Genomic DNA, 8,098 nt, shown 5'->3' with positions numbered 1-8,098 from the left:
GAACGCTAATTCAAAATAACAAAACAGTAGCTTCTGGAGGCAATTGGCGCCTAGGCCTATTGAGCACGCCTAGGCGCCAATTCCAAATTCTGGAACAGAAACTTTGTAACGCCCTGATTTTCTCGAGTGTCACACAGTAACCAATCACGTGTATTTTCACAAAGAATTTTCGTCGACCAATTAATTAATCTTTAATTACTGATAAAGGATCATTAACTTTAAACTCTCGAAACTTACGAACAAATTTGCGGAATAACTGAACAAGTATTTCTGAATAAAAATAACCTTTAATTAAAACAAGGGAAAATAATCCCAAAACATAATTCCAAATCCGAGGGCTAAGCCTTATACCAAATACATCAGTGCTCAAAACGGAAATAAATAAGGTTCCAATAATAGAGAAAAATAAAAGTAAAATCCGATGTAGCTCTCATAGGACACTCCCACATGTGAAAATCTCGACTCTACTCCTCATCATCGCTAGAAATGTAGATGACCTCCGAAGTCTCGGGAGCTCGACTCTTCCATGGATAAACAGGTTCCCCCTCAGATCCCGAGAGCCATCCACACTGCCTCTTCTTAGGCGGACGTTCTTCACTCGCATCTGGAACAGGCTCCAATGCGGGTATATCTCCATAGTCATCAACTGGGCTAACTTCCTTTGGCTCCAGTGGTGAAGACTCCACTGTATTCTTCTCCTCTATCAACGGTGACTCAGCTGTAGTGTCTTCCGAAGGATCTTCTTCCTCCTCGTCCTCCCAGGACTCGAGCGGCTTCTCCGCGGTAGTCTGATCAAATCTAGCAGGAGGGTGAGGCAACATGACTGCCCCATCTCCAAGGGTCTTTCTATCTACGACTCTCCCATGTATCTCCCATCCTATGAACTCCGCATCGCCGGCGTAGACTCTCCGGACTCCGAAACCGTTGGTCTCCCAGAGTCGGTCATACTCAGGCTCACTCAGCACCATCTCCTAGATCACGATAGCTTCCACTGTCGTGGTGGTCACCATCTACCCCCCCCCCCCAAATAAACCAAGTAACAAACAAGCAGGGTCAGGTCAAACAGCAAAAGCATATAATCATAATAAATAATCAACATTTATAAGGATTATTGTCTCTTATAGGATTTCATCATGGGTTAGTCAGTTAGGCTAACGGATTCCTCACTTCGCACAACCCACCAAAACACCTTGGCCAATCTCGATCATCCGCAGATGAACAATCACAAGGGGACCCACACAGTCAACCCAAGTCACGTGGAGACCTACCCGGTCCATCCACAAATCACTCAGGGAGACCCACACAGTCAATCCCTATCCCATGACTAAATCATGGTTATCACGTGGAGACCTAACCGGTCCATCCACCAAATCACCCTCGCGTGCAAGCCCATCGTTCTCATGGACCATAGTCTACCTGACCTATGTCCGTTTAATTAAGGTTCACTTGCAAGCGAGTTAAATCACATTAAATCTCATGCTCTTGGTTTTTATGGCTCTAATGTCAAAACCCTAAGTCTTATCATTCTCTTTATACAACAACATTCGCAATACAACATTCACTAGTTACAAAGGGGATTACGGCTAGGTGAGCGAACCTTTGACACATTAACTGAAAAATCAATATACTTCGCGTAAGGAAACGCATATTGATTCACTCATGCATAACACATCATGTAAAATTCATCGGCAAGGTACCACACGACTTGCATCACCAAGACGGAAGGAAAAATCCACCAAACCCCCACAAATTGGATTCGGCCGAGCCCTCCAAAGGCCCTAGGGTTTCCAAAACAATTTTTCTTCCTTCCCTCTTGGTCATGGCAGCCTTGGTACAGCCCCAACAACCCAAATAATCATCCAAAATTTCAGATTCAAACACTTAGCAAAGAACAAGTTATGACAAGTGCAAATCAACTCGAAACTTAACAAACACCATGGCAACTTGCATAACATCATAGGTTCAGATCATGAACAGGGATTGAAGATTCATATTCATAGTAATTCAAAGAGAAAAACCCAGCAAGCATGCGTGTACAAGAACTCATGCAAAACAAATCAAAATTCAAGTTATTTCTCATGGCAATTCATGGCATAATCCCTAAAGAACCTACCCAACCTAGACCAGCCCTTACCTTGGTCTTAAAGCTTGAAAATAGAAGAGAATGAAGATGGTTCCTTGCTGTCCAAGACTCCTTTCTCCTCTCCTAGCTCTCGGTCTCTCTCTCTCCCACTCGCGATCTCTCTCTCGTCGCGCGCACAAGGGTGGCGGTAATGGGGTGCAAGCGGCGGCGGCTAGGGTGCAAGGAGGAGGCTTCTTTTCACTTTCTCTCTTCTGTTCTTACGTGTTGCAGAGGTGCACAAGGTTTCTATCTTCAGACTTGTGTGAAAAGGAAACTCTTCTCCCCCCCTCAAAACCCTATTAAAATCGCGGGCTCCCCCTCTTCATGGGCTAGGGTTTCTTTTCTTTTCTTTTAAGCCCGATCCAAGTCAAACCCTTGACCCAATCACTTAAGCACCTAATCAGGCCTGAATCTAATAAAAAACCTAAGCCCTCTTAAGTAATTTCATAATCAAATTCGGAATCAAAAGAAAATAAATCAATTAATTCGCTGGTACTGTACAGCCAGAACCACCGTCGCTAAAACGCGAATATCTCGAGCTACGGAGGTCGTAATGACCTGATTCTACTTCGAGAATTTTCTTCACTTAAAGGGATACAACTCTCACGAAGGAAGTTTTCCCAAATGAGGTCGTTAAGACCCTCTAAAAATTCACACAAGGTGACAGCTGAAACCTGTCAAAACTCAAACTTAACCAAAATCTCATTTTATTCAATCCATAATCAAAGCATTACAAAAATAAGGTCTAGGGCCTTACAAACTTCAGCACCAATTGGCACTCAGGCGCCAATGGAGCACGCCTAGGCGCCCAATGCTCGCTGGAAAACCTCTTGAACTTCTTACTTACTCCTCTTTAAGCCTCTCTTCTATTCTCCAAGCCTCTTGACCTTCTTTCTTCAGCAGTTTCAGACCTGATTACTTAGGCATAAAGCAAGGAAAATATCTAGGAGCTCCAAGAGTTTATTAGCAAAATGAACCCTCAATTCAAGTAGAAAAGATATGCAAGTCCTAAACTTACTTAAAATGCAAGAAAGGTCCATATAAAGCTACAAAATTACTAAAACAAAGTAAAAACACAAAGAAAGATAAAAATGCATGAGAATGCATGAAACACTACATGAGACTCAATAAAAAGACTCAAAACTAACAAAGAAATGACCCTAAAAACACTACTAAAATAGGGTCATCACACCACTATACTCAACGACAGCTCGCCCTCGAGTGTAAACAACACTCGCTTGCCCTCAAGCACAAGAAATGCTTCCAAACAAGTGCTCTCAACAAGGAATACTTCACACAAAACAGGGGGACAAAGCATCCACAACTGGTTCCAAGAGAAAGACCCAACAACCTAATTCATGCATCTTTTGAAAAGAGAAGAGTGTAGAGTCCATTCATGGGAAGCATAAAGATCTAAAAATCCTAGGATGAGATATTGATATAGTGCACTGAGCACACAAGCAATTCATAGGTCCTGAATATCATTCACTCAATAGCAACAAAGATCAAACATGAAAAAATTCAAAGAGACTTTCAAAGGGTTGAAATGTTGGCTTGGTTAAACATGACGGTGGTTGGTCCCTAAGGATAACCAGGTTTCAAAGCACAATAAGTGTGGTCCAAATTAAGTAACCTCGGAGCTTTCAACAACAAACTTTTTAGCACAAGCATCTTGACCCCCCTTTTCCAACTTTCATTTGCAACTCCATCTTTTGTTTATGAGTTCTTCTTCTTTTTTTTTTTTTGAACATCTTTTCACTTGGGGCAAGAGACTATTTCACAAATTTTTTCAGCTCCACAACAATTCAAGGACCATCACTCCCCAAATTCCAACCAAACATCCACCCCAATCATTTGGCTACAAATTCTCCAATAAGGCTCAAATGGGACAACTAAGGATAATGTACAAGCCAATAAACTCAGAAGCTCAAAATCCTATAAGTCTGAAGAATAAGGTAAGTATCACAAAGCATGCAATGAGTGAAATCAACGTAGAACCAAGAAGTATAGTCAGGATCTTCCAGGGAATTTTTTTTTATAGTGAAGGGTCAAAGATAGACCCTTAATGGAGTCACACCGACTCGATTCTCAAGAAACACTCGGAAGACCGAAGTCTCCTCCTCTCTTCCCCCAGCATGCAATCACTCATCCCCAAAAACAACAACATAAGTATTCACAAAAACATTTTCAAAACAGCACATGTAGGAAAGCATAACTATGACCAAATGCATGTGAGTAGAAGGAAGCAATAGACCCAAAAAATAAAAAGCTAACTAAACAATGCATGATAAAAAGAAAAACAAAATCTAAACAATGCATGATAAAAAGATGCATGACCTAAACTAAGGTAGAAGTAACTCATCATAATCACTCCATGGGGTCATGGTCACCCCTTCCATCACCATAATCCGGATCCACACCAACGTCATGCATTATGCTCAAATCAATCATCCCTTGCTCCAATGTGTTGAAATCCATTGGGCCATTGTACCTGGAATCCGACATGCTACAACCCCTCCAATGGAGATCAAGATCCCTATAAAGGCGATCTTGTCTCATAAACATCCGCCCAAAAGCGGCCTCTATCCAAACCGGTGGAGGGTCAGCACGCGGTGGAGTAACTACATCATTCACTACCTCGACATTCTCCTCTTCCTCCTCCTCCTCTTCTTCTTCTTCTTCTGCTGTTGGCTCCTCAAGATCCTCTTCCTCTTCCTCCACTTGAGGCATCCTTGTCATCCAATCTTGATAAAGCTGCTTCATCCTCTCTTTGCAAAGTTCAGGTTCAACCGACAACCTCTTCTCAATAATAAAGACGAGCCTGTTGGCTTTGTCCCTAACTTCATGAATCAAGGCACAAATCAGATGAGGATAGACGGGTCGATGCTTATCTTTACTCCCATTGTAGTGGGAATAAATCCGGTAAGAAATTATCCTCGCCACGTCCATAGGATGGCCTATGACAATACAGTAGATGGAAACCACTACAACCTCTCTCACCTCAGATTTGTTAGAGCTAGGAAAGAGGGAGTCCTGCAAAAATTCAGCCCAAACTTGGCCAACGGTGTCATATCCTTCCTTTGCACAAAAATGATTTCACCATTCTCATCCTCTTCCCACTTCAACCCAGGCCTAACAATCACTACCCTCATGTCTTCAAGAACCTCTAGTGACTTGTCTTGTAAGAGCTCATGGAATAAGGCCTTATTGGGGGAGAGGTCTTTCTCATGATCCTCTGTGAGGAGACCGAGGTGTGTCTGGTTGTCTGAAGGACGGTACTGAACCACATCCCCCCTAAACCATGATGAATAAACCGGGGGATTGGGCTTGTTCTCTTGGTCGTCACAGTAGGTGTTCACGTAGAACTCCCTAACCATAACCTCGCAAGCAAAGGGAATGGGGTTGACCCAATTTTCCCACTTTCTTGTTTCCATAGCTTCTTGCATTCCCAAGAGGTCTCTCCTCCCCTCCCTATAAAGAACTCCCCGCTCCTTCACACACTCCTTGTGTGCTAGGTGAGCTCAGTAAAACTCTACCTTTACAAATGATAGGAAGCAGGAGTGGTCAAAGCTTCGGGACGTGGAGGATGAAGCCGCAACTCTTGTGTTGTTCCTTGCTCTTTTTGCAGGCATCTGCATAATTGTTAGCACATACACAAGCCACAAACGTTAGTAAAGTTAGTTCAAAAATAAAAAGAAACTAAAAAGGAGAAACTTTTTACAAAAAAGAGAATAAAGCTACCTAAGAGCACCCAATAAGCCTTCTAATGATTTTTGCAAAAAGAGATAGACAACCACAAGAGCATTTACCAAAAATCGACTAAAAGAACCCATTGAGGCATTCTAATAAACACCTAGTAGGCAAAAGCTAAACTACACTAAACCACAAAATCCTAACTACCCAACTCTCACAATTTCTCATATCCCTTTCTAATTGAGCACAAAACAACCCACAAAAAGCATATACAACTCAAACCCTACTTACACAAACATCAAAACATCTCACCCAAACCCCATAGAAGCATGCATTGCAATACCCATGAACATAGATGAAAGGAAGTGAAAAATGGAACTTACCTTGACTTGAGAGTGAGTGGGTGCAAGTGGAATGAGCTTGATACAATGCAAAACATGGAAGCACAAGGGAGAGCCAAAGTGTGTGCAAATGATAAATGAGAAGTAAAAATGGGGTATGGAGAGAGTGGGGTGCAGTTTTATGAAAGAAAGGAGAGTTAAGAGTGGGAAAATGAAGAGTTGGGGGTTTTAAAACCCAAAAACTGGTCCAAGCACGCACCAGGAGCGCCCGAGCGCTCTGCCCAGTTACTAATACAGTTACATTTTGGGCAATTGGCGCCTAGGCGTGCTCAATTGGCGCCTAGGCATTTTCTTGCTTAGGGTTGAGGATAGTATCGGAAGGAAAATTACTTTGAGGTCTCTTGGTTATTTGCTTGGCCAGCTGGCCAAATTGATTCTCAAGATTTTTGATAGTCGCCTCTTGGTTCCTGTAATTATTCTCAGTTCGGTTGATGAAAGTTTCAACCAACTCCTCCAAGCTTTTCTTGCTACCACCGCCATCAACTTCACCTCGCTCTTGCGGTTGTCTTTAGGTTTGGCCTTGGACACCTTGATTAGGAAATTGCCTTTGAAAGTTACCTCCTTGTCCATTGTTGCTTTGCCTCCAAGAGAAGTTGGGGTGGTTTCTCCATCCAGGATTATAAGTATTTGAAAATGGGTCATTTCGAGCTTGACCCATGACCTTGACTTCCTCTTCCCGTCTAGTCTCGGTACAACTTTCACTATCATGAGGCCCTCCACAAGTTACGCACTCCACTTTGTCAACTCTACCACCGATCACCTTGGTCATCTTCTTTTGGCTTTGAATTTCAGTCATTTTCTTGGAGAGTTGCTTGTTGGAGGAAATGAGTTCATCATAGGCTTCAATTTCAAGTATTCCTCTTCGAGCTTGGCGTTCATTATTAGAGTCCATGGCTCTTATAGCCATCTTTTCAATCAATTCTTACCCAACTTGTGGAAGAAGGGCATCAAACTCTCCATTTGAAGCCGCATCCAAACCAAACCTCGAAGAATATTGGAGACCATCATAAAACTTTGTCACTTGCTCAGCTTGGATGAGGTTGTGTTGAGGACACTTCCTCAAGAGCTTCTTGAAACGCTCACAAGCTTCATAGAGATTCTCATCGGTGGATTGAGCAAATGTCATGATATCATTCTTAAGCTTTCTCAAGAGGGATCTTGGAACAAATCTTGTGGTGAACTTCTCGGCTAGATCCTCCCAAGATGTAATGCTACCTTAGGGCTGTGAATTCAACCACTCTTCAGCAGTGTCCCTCAATGAGAAAGGAAATAAACTCAAGCAGATTGTGTCCGCTGAGACATTTTGAACTCTATAGGTGTGTGCATGAGGATCTTCAAGAACACCTCCACCATACTGATTTTGGCTCACCAAATTGATAAATGTCGACCTCAGCTCAAAGTTTCCCATGCCATCGGGGAAAACTATGCTTCCCGGATAATCATAGCTCATGGCAGCCGAGGTGAAGTCTCTAAGAGAACGATTGGCATTCTCCGCTTCTTGCTCTTGAAGTCTTTGAGCAAGAGCCTCTTGCACTCGTTCATCAATGTGGGCTTGCAATTCTTCCTCCGTCATTTGGACAGCCATGGCAGCAATCTCAGCAGCTCTTTGCTGAGCTCGACGACGGTGGAGAGTACGTTCAGGCTCCGGATCAAACACCAATGGATCCGTACCAAGCAAGGAAAACACATATTGCATAAACTGAAATCACACAAACAAGGAAAATGTTAGTAACACCTATTCAATGCAATGTTTAGCAAAACAAAAACAAACACTATAAACTCTTAACTTAAACCGAAAACCACAAGCAATCCCCAGCAACGGCGCCAAAAAATTGTTGGTCAATCTGCAAGTGTACAGATACCTCCGGGTTTTAAAATATCG

At 42.7% G+C, this 8,098-nt stretch overlaps 1 non-coding gene across 1 annotated transcript; it reads left to right on the top strand.

The window, feature by feature from the left end:
- Positions 1-7,253: 7,253 nt before the first annotated feature.
- Positions 7,254-7,360, top strand: LOC130727068 (small nucleolar RNA R71). Its single transcript, XR_009015108.1, has one exon. It is a non-coding gene; the product is annotated as a small nucleolar RNA R71 (small nucleolar RNA).
- Positions 7,361-8,098: the final 738 nt, after the last annotated feature.

This window comes from Lotus japonicus, chromosome 6, assembly GCF_012489685.1.
Source record: "Lotus japonicus ecotype B-129 chromosome 6, LjGifu_v1.2".
Lineage (NCBI taxonomy): Eukaryota > Viridiplantae > Streptophyta > Magnoliopsida > Fabales > Fabaceae > Lotus > Lotus japonicus.
The sequence above is the reverse complement of the archived record's forward strand: the minus strand, read 5'-3'. Positions and strand labels throughout refer to the sequence as shown.